Source organism: Salvelinus namaycush, unplaced genomic scaffold (genome assembly GCF_016432855.1).
Source record: "Salvelinus namaycush isolate Seneca unplaced genomic scaffold, SaNama_1.0 Scaffold387, whole genome shotgun sequence".
Lineage (NCBI taxonomy): Eukaryota > Metazoa > Chordata > Actinopteri > Salmoniformes > Salmonidae > Salvelinus > Salvelinus namaycush.
In genome coordinates, this window is record NW_024060863.1 from 72,424 (window position 1) to 81,577 (window position 9,154).

Consider the following 9,154-nt stretch of genomic DNA (forward strand, 5'->3'; position numbering starts at 1 on the left):
GAATGGGTGTCAAGAGTGTCTGAGTGGGCTCAGGGGGCAGGTCAGATCTCACTAAGCTATCCCCAATATTGCGCCCACACTTATAGACCACCAGTGGGGTTTCCTTGAAGAGGTGTGAATCTGATATCTGATTGCAGAATATGCCAGTGCTTTTTCAGGATTGCTTTCATTTTCTCTGAACACGTGGTGTACTTCGTGCAAAAGACTGTTGCGTTGTTTCACTTCTTTGGTTTAGTTTTTAGAAAACCCTCTCTTGGTTTTTGAGATATTTTCGTCATTGCAGCATCAAGACTTTTTTCCTTGTAGCCTCTGATTTTGAATTTATTTTTCATTTTCTAAGCATTGCTGTCAAAATCTGACTTGGCAACAGATTCTTATAACCCTGCATAACGGGCTATATGGTAGACCATTCCTGAGGGGAAGGGGATGGATAATATCCGCACGTAGCAGGGTATTGCGGTCTGTTGGCTGTGTGTACAAGTCTGTATGTAATGCATCATTCTCTTTGATGATCCTTAAGTCCAGGTAGTTTATTTTTCTCTCATCAGTCTGCATGGTGAATTTGAGATATTCAGAGCTCTCGTTTAGCAGAGTTTGGAATTCATTTAGTTCCTGCTGACTTCCTTCCCAGAGCACAAATACATCATCTATGTATCTCTTCCATGAGAGGATTTTAGAGAGTAGGGGGTGTGTCTCTGTTTTGTAAATGAGTGGTTCCTCAAATTGTTCCACATACAGGTTCACATAGTTGGGGTCAAAGGGGGAGGCCATGGCTACACCCCGAATTTGAAGGAAAAACTCTTTGCATTAAGGTGTCTGTAATAGAATATACTTGTCAAAATGGATGTAGACATTAATAAATGCATTTCCAACATATTTTTTTACAATGGAGGAGGAGATGGATGTGCATTTGCTTCCAATCCCTACAGTCATCTAGGGTTAATACATATCATTGGACTGAACTGAAAATATATCAGAACCTCCCTGATGTTGTCTTTTATGTTGCAGGTGTTTTGGCCCGTTTTGGTCAACGAGGTTTGATCGCCACAATGCCAGATAGACTGGATGGACTGACTGGCTCCTGTGTGCAAATCCCATGTTCATTTGATATTCCTGGCCAACATAAGGATACATTTAACAGCACAATACTAACCTCTGGAGTGTGGATTAAAGAAAACCCATACTTTGGTGGGCTTCCGGACAATGTGATATTTAACAGTAGTGAGACGGTCAACAGATATCAAGGGAAGATAACTGGAAACATGTCCAAGAAGAACTGCACCACAGTCTTCTTCAATGTAACCACCAGTTACACTAATAAATTCTTCTTCAGGATTGAGAGTCAACCATTCCGTTCAACAGACACTGAAAAGTCTGTTGATATAGTTGTCAGGAGTAAGAGACAATTTATCTTTTAACCAACTATTTCTTCCAGCTCATATTCCTTGCATCAAGGATAAGAGTAGAACAAGTGGATAATTTAACTATTAGTGTAAAATATCTTTATCTGCAATGTATTACAGATTTGCCTTCCAGTCCCATCATTACTGTCTCAGGTGAAGTGAAGGAAGGGACCCGTGTCAGTTTGAACTGCTCTGCTGTCGCTCCCTGTCCCGAACACCCCCCTGAGCTGACATGGACTCTCCCAACACAGTTCACATCTGAGAACCAACTGCAGGAGAATCCAGACCAAACCAAATCAGTTCTCTCCACGGTGACTTTCACTCCATCATACCTTCATCATGAGAAGAACATCACTTGTACTGCAGTCTACCCAGTATGGGCAAGCAACAAGAGAGCTGAACATACCATGATGCTTAACGTTTCATGTAAGATTTAGTCACCGGTTCCTGTAGAATAGATCATTCTATCATGTTTTCACTGATGATTGTAATAGAGTGGTTTTGATGAGACTATTCAATATACCATATCCAGATACATTCTAAATGAACCCCTCTCCCTCAGTCTCACCTAAGGACACCTCAGCCTCCATCAGTCCAGCTGATCCAGTATTAGTGGGCAGCTGTGTTAATCTGACCTGCAGCAGTACAGCCAACCCTCCTGTGACAAACTTCACCTGGTTCCAGATATGTGGGGGTAAACCAACACAGGTTGCATCTGGACAGAGTTACTCCCTCAATGTGACTGTTGGTGATGGAAGACTGTACTACTGTGAAGCAAGAAATAGTCACGGCTGTGGGAAGTCAAGGGAAGTGCAGCTGGCTATTAAAGGTAGAAGCATTGGCACATTCAATACGACACAACATTAAGAATATTATAGATATAGATAGATGTAGAAGAGATATACTTCTACATGCCTGCTATATGTATCTAGGTATGATACGGTTGTAGGATCTTACTTTGATCACTATTTTGTTGCTTAGAAGTTTATTGCATTGTGGTAATCACAGATAAGCTTTGTGATTTGCATATATTCACCAAAAATCTGGACATAAAACGTGGTTATATTAATAGTATTGCACCTTTCATGTATCCTTATTTTGTCCAGCTAATAGCCTAACCACCAATGGAACAACATTACGGAGGAAATCCTTCAAATCCTTTTGCTGGAGGATTATTTTGCTGCAACAATACTGGCTGAATTAAGATCTTACATCTGTACATCTACAGTATATGTGTAATTTGTAATGTTAGACAATGTGCAAAATGTTTCCTCTTTTAGGAACAGATGACCATAATATGTGTTTTATTTACAGAGCAAGAAGAGCCTGTTAACCCAAAGGTTTTTGAGATTGTAGGAAAAACCTTGGGGTTGATTTTCCTTTTCAGCCTGGTCGTATTCTTTGCATGGTAAAAAGATATTCCCATCCTCAATGCAAACATATTTATCATGCTGATTGTGCTTTTATATATGAAAACCTAAATGATGTCAAAAGACCTTTATTCTTGTCTTCCAGGGAGGAGGAGAACATCTAGACTCCCCAGTGGGTTTGACATGACAGACCGTTCACAGGGACAGGTGGGAATGTTAGACTCAACTTTTAAAACCCATCTAGAATGTGTGTTTAAGGAAGAATTGAATGAATACTGTGTTGTGTAACCAACTGTAACTATGAAGTCATTATTCTTCTGAAGTGTCGGTCCTGACAACTGTTCCTTTCTCTGTGTTCTCTCCACAGAACTCCCCGGCTGGGACAGTGTGCTCTAACCAGGCCACGGTCGGTAGAGGGAACCAGTAAACACCACTTAACAACCTAGATGGTCTTTATGCTCAAGTGAATAAATGAGGTGCATGTTAATTATATTCCAATGGGTATTAAGTGTTTTTATGTACAGTATTGTCATTGTGTATCTGTTTTCTATTGGTACTTTTGTTACATTTATATTTGTGTGCTCTTTGATTATCTGCATATTTGTAGAATTTTCTGGGATGAAAAGTGTTTAACTGTTACTGTAGTGTTGATATGATGATGTAGGCTACTCTTTATTTTAGACCATTTATTTTGAGTGTTGAGTTCACAGAGCATCTGTTTAATGGGTTCCAGTATAGAGGAACTGCTGAGTTCAACTAGCCTACTGAAGGTAGTTTAAGTCCATATAAAGTCAAATGATGACTGAGGAGAGAAGACACAGTTAGTTAGAGAGACAGTGGTCTGATACAAGACAGGAAGTTGGTGCAGTAAGTCTACATGATGGCATAATGGTGTTAACATCTACTAGTCACTGTTTCTCTGCATCTTTTGTGCAGTTATCAGAATAACAATATTGTCTATTTTCAGTTTATATCTATTTAGAAGTTATTGTGACAGATTTTATGTTGAATGTTAAATCAACGAAACAATTGAGGCTGAATTTAGTGTTGTTTATTAATTGCACTGTAATTAAAACCTTTACATTCAATTTCCATTAAATCTTTTGGTCTTATTGGTCCAACATTTTACATCTCATTAAAATGTATCAAATTTACATGTTGTGTCACTGGCCTACACACAATACCCCATAATGTAGAATTACGTTTTTTGGACATAAAAAAAATGAATGCTGAAATGTCAATATGTATTCAACACCTTTTCTATGGCAACTAAATAAGTTCAGGAGTAAAGATTTCCTTAACTAGTCACATGAGTTGCATGGACTCACTCTGTTTGCAATACTAGTGTTTAACATAATTTTTGAATGACTACCTCATCTCTGTACCCCACACATACAATTATTTGTTAGGTCCCTCAGTCAAGCAGCAAATTTCAAACAGATACAACCACAAAGACAAGGGAGCTTTTCCAATGCCTCACAAAGAAGGGCACCTGTTGGTAGATAAATACATTTGACATTGAAAATCCCTTTGAACATGGTGAAGTTATTAATTACAGTTTGGATGGTTTATCAATACACCCAATCACCACAAAGTGTAACGCTAGTCCTCCTCCTCTTCTGAGGAGGAGTAGTCGGAAGGATCGGAGGACCAAGATGCAGCGTGGTGAGTATTCATTTTAATAAGAATACTTAAACAACGAATAAAACAATAAACCGACAAACGAACGAAAACGTAACAGTCCCGTATAGTGAACACAAACACAGGAACACAGGAACACAGGAACCACCCACAATACAAAACAGGCTACCTAAATATGGCTCCCAATCAGAGACAACGACTGACACCTGCCTCTGATTGAGAACCATATCAGGCCAAACACATAGAAATAGACAAACTAGACATACAACATAGAATGCCCACTCACATCACACCCTGACCAAACAAAACATAGAAACATACAAAGCAAACTATGGTCAGGGCGTGACACAAAAATACAGGTGTCCTTCCTAACTCAGTCACCGGAGGGGAAAGAAACCTCACAAGGATTTCACCCACAGGAGGTTGGTGGCACCTTAATTGGAGCGAGTGGGCTTGTGATAATTAAACACATGGTTTCCATGTGTTTGATTTCATTCCATTTGCTTCGTTCCAGACATTATTATGAGCCGATCTCCTCTCAGCAGCGTCCACTGATTTCACCATAAGGCCAGTGGTGATGATCCATGGCACAACGCCTCCAGTGATGATCCATGGCAAGAAGCCTCCAGTGATGATCCATGGCAAGAAGCCTCCAGTGATGATCCATGGCAAGAAGCCTCCAGTGATGATCCATGGCACGAAGCCTCCAGTGATGATCCATGGCACGAAGCCTCCAGTGATGATCCATGGCACGAAGCCTCCAGTAATGATCCATGGCAAGAAGCCTCCAGTGATGATCCATGGCATGAAGCCTCCAGTGATGATCCATGGCAAGAAGCCTCCAGTGATGATCCATGGCACGAAGCCTCCAGTGATGATCCATGGCACGAAGCCTCCAGTGAGGAGTCTTGGCACGAAGCCCGCAACGAGGGTCCCCAGTCCGGAGTCTCCAGCGACGGTCCCCAGTCCGGAGCCTCCAGCGACGATCTCCAATCCGGAGTCTCCAGCGAATTCCTCCAGTCCGGAGCCTCCAGTGACGGTCTCCAGTCCGGAGTCTCCAGCGACGGTCTCCAGTCCGGAGCCTCCAGCGACAGTCTCCAGTCCGGAGCCTCCAGCGACGGTCCCCAGTCCGGGACCCGTAACGACGGTCCCCAGTCCGGAGTCTCCAGCGACAGTCTCCAGTCCGGAGCCCCCAGCTACGGTCCCCTGTCCGGGGCCCGCAACAAGGGTGCCCAGTCCGGGGCCCGCAACGAGGGTGCCCAGTCCGGGGCCCGCAATGAGGGTGCCCAGTCTGGGGCCCGCAACGAGGGTGCTTAGTCCGGGGCCCGCAGCAAGGGTGCCCAGTCCGGGGCCAGCAGCGAGGGTGCCCAGTCCGGGGCCAGCAGCGAGGGTGCCCAGTCCGGGGCCCGCAACGAGGTTGCCCAGTCCGGGGCCCGCAGCGAGGGTGCCCAGTCCGGGGCCAGCTATGAGGGTCCCCAGTCCGGGGCCCGCTACGAGGGTCCCCAGTCCGGGGTCGGCGACGAGGGTCCCCGCACCAGAGGTGCCACCAAAGTGGGGTGAGCCAGAGGTGGAGCGGGGTCTGCGTCCCGCACCTGAGCCGCCACCGCGGATAGATGCCCACCCAGATCCTCGCTTATAGGTTCAGTTTTTGCGGCCGGAGTCTGCACCTTTGGGGAGGGGTACTGTCACGCCCTGACCTTAGAGAGCCTTTTTATGTTTCTAGTTGGTTTGGTCAGGGTGTGATTTGGGTGGGCATTCTATGTTTTGTTTTCTATGTTTCTTCATTTCTATGTTTTGGCCGGGTATGGTTCTCAATCAGGGACAGCTGTCTATCGTTGTCTCTGATTGGGAACCATACTTAGGTATCTTTTCCCCACCGATGCTTTGTGGGTAGTTGTTTTCTGTTAAGTGTTCTTCACCTGACAGGACTGTTTCGGTTTCGTGTATTCTCTTTGTTATTTTTTTGTTAAAGTGTTCAGTTTCAATAAAAGTCATGAACACTCACCACGCTGCGCTTTGGTCCGATTCCTCATCTGACGACGACACCCGTTACACTGTTAAAGGGATATGGTTAAGGAAAATGCTCTCCTAACCAGAGTTGGAAGACAGCATTTGGTACCCTGAGCTTACAGTGGCAAGAAAAAGTATGTGAACCCTTTGGAATTACCTGGACTTCTGCTTAAATTGGTCATACAATTTGATCTGATCTTCATCTAAGTCACAACAACAGACAAACACAGTCTGACGTTTTCACGTCTATTATTGAAAACACGAGTAAACATTCACAGTGCAGGGTGGGAAAAGTTTGTGAACCTTTGGATTTTATAACTGGTTTACCCTCCTTTGGAAGCAATAACCTCAACCAAACGTTTTCTGTAGTACTGAACTGTTTCAGTTCAGCAATATTCTTGTGATGTCTGGTGTGAACCGCTCTCTTGAGGTCATGCCACTGCATCGCAATCGGGTTGAGGCCAGGACTCTGACTGGGTCACTCCAGAAGGAGTATTTTCTTCTGTTGAAATAATTCTGTTGTTGTTTTACTTCTGTGTTTTGGGTTGTTGTCCTGTTGCATCACCCAACTTCTGTTGACCTTCAATTGGCGGACAGATAGCCTTACATTCTGCTGCAAAAAGTCTTGATAAACTTGGGAATTCATTTTTCCATTGATGATAGCAAGCTGTCCAGGCCCTGTGGAAGCAAAGCAGACCCAAACCATGATGCTCCCTCCACCATACTTTACAGTTGGGATGAGGCTTTGATGTTGGTGTGCTGTGCCTTTTTTTCTCCACACATAGTGTTGTGTGCTCCTTCCAAACAACTCAACTTTAGTTTAATCTGTCCACAGAATATTTTGCCAGCAGCGCTGTGAAACATCCAGGTGCTCTTTTGTGAACTTTAGATGTGCAGCAATGTTTTTTTTGGAGAGCAGTGGCTTCTTCTGTGGTGTCCTCCCATGAACACAATTTTTGTTCAGTGTTTTACGTATCATAGACTCGTCAACAGAGATGTTAGCATGTTCCAGAGATTGCTGTGTGTCTTTAGCTGACACTCTAGGATTCTTCTTAACCTCATTGAGCATTCTGCACTGTGCTCTTGCAGTCATCTTTGCAGGATGGCCAGTCCTAGGGAGAGTAGCAACAGTGCTGAACTTTCTCCATTTATAGACAATTTGTCTTACCGTGGACTAATGAAAATCAAGGCTTTTAGAGATACTTTTGTAACCCTTTCCAGATGTATGCAAGTCAATAATTCTTAATCTTAGGTCTTCTGAGATCTTTTTTGTTTAAGGTACGGTTCACATCAGACAATGCTTCTTGTGAATAGCAAACTCAAACTTTGAGAGTGTTTTGTATAGGGCAGGGCAACTCTAACCAACATCTTCAATCTCATTGACTGGACTCCAGGTTAGCTGACTCCTGACTCCACTGTGAATTTTTAAATGATGTATTCAATAAAGACAAGGAAAATATAATAATTTGAGTGTTGTTAGTTTAAGCACACTGTGTGTGTCTATTGTTGTGACTGTGACATTTTATGACCAATTTCTGCAGAAATCCATGTAATTTTAAAGGGTTCACATACTTTTTCTTGCCACTGTACTTTCCTGAATTTCAACACATTTGCCATGGTGCAGAGAGAAACATTTGCAATTTTACAATGCTATTCTACACAATTTGTCAGTTTTAAAGCTAACTTCCTGAAATTCTACCCTTTTTGCCATGAAGCAGAGATTTATTTAGGTGTTTTATAGTTCATCATGCTTGTGTTCACATTTTGCCATGAGGCTGAGACAAAGTGTTGCAGTGTTAAAGCTAATTTCCTACTTTTCAACACATTTTGCTATCATATGCTATCTGGGGCCATTCTGCCGTTCCTAACCTGCTACCAAAATGACTTCTTATTGACGTGACGTCCACAGGTACCACAGGAGAGAGCCAACGACCTGCAGGGCCTGAGCGGCAAGGTGGAAATTGGCGCCCTCTTCGACAGTCAAGTCTTGGTGGGATAAAGCTTTTGTCAAATTTACGTCAAAAGTTGAATTATTTTTGCATTTTATCTCATCCTAACCCTTTTCTGTACTTTAATCTATTTATCATAACCTGCAACATTAATTATCCTACCTGCTGCATAAATTCTCCTAAACTTGCTAGATTTTATTTGTTATTTTTTACAAAAGCTGTATACCTTCTAGATAAAACCCTCTTCGACCTGCCAAAGGTCTTCTGGGAGAAGGAGACCCAGGAGCTGAGGGTGTACTTTACCTGGCAGGTGAGAGCCGACTTCCCCCAACAGGTGGGGGGAGAGCTGAAGGCTCTGGAGGACAGGGTCAGGAATTGAGAGGCAGAAGGACCAGATGATTCAGAGAGAGAAGAGAGAAAGCATTGACTATGGGACACAACACTACGCTGATGCTTCAATATGGTGGGGATGGGGATATGGTGGGACTGACAAAAAAGGGACTAACAAGCTCATTGCAGTGTTGTGGAAACTGCTTTGCCTATATGTGGGTAAAATGTATGACATTTCAAATAAACAACGTGTCTGCATGCAGTTCAGGCTACCACTCACTGTCAATGGATTTATGAGTACTGTAGGTATTAGGTGATAGATCAGAGTCAGTGTTCAACTGTATCTTACTGCTCTTTCCATGACATAGACTGACCATGTGAATCCAAGTGAAAGCTATGATCCCTTATTGAAGTCACTTGTTAAATCCACTTCAGCATAGATGAAGGCGGG